We start from the raw sequence: 209 nt of genomic DNA on the forward strand, positions 1-209 counted from the left end.
AGATAGATAGATAGATAGATAGATAGATAGATAGATAGATAGATAGATAGATAGATAAGTTTCTTTATTGGCCACACAGGGCTGCACACAGATGGGACAAGTTACAAGGTAGAGCTTTTCTTTTGGGGGATGAAAAAAACAAAAAACAAAAGATACAAAAAAAAGGGGTGGCGTAGGTTTTCGATCAAGAGGGATCGTAAAAGGGAAGA

The sequence above is a fragment of the Octopus sinensis genome, unplaced genomic scaffold (genome assembly GCF_006345805.1).
Source record: "Octopus sinensis unplaced genomic scaffold, ASM634580v1 Contig19618, whole genome shotgun sequence".
Taxonomy (NCBI): domain Eukaryota; kingdom Metazoa; phylum Mollusca; class Cephalopoda; order Octopoda; family Octopodidae; genus Octopus; species Octopus sinensis.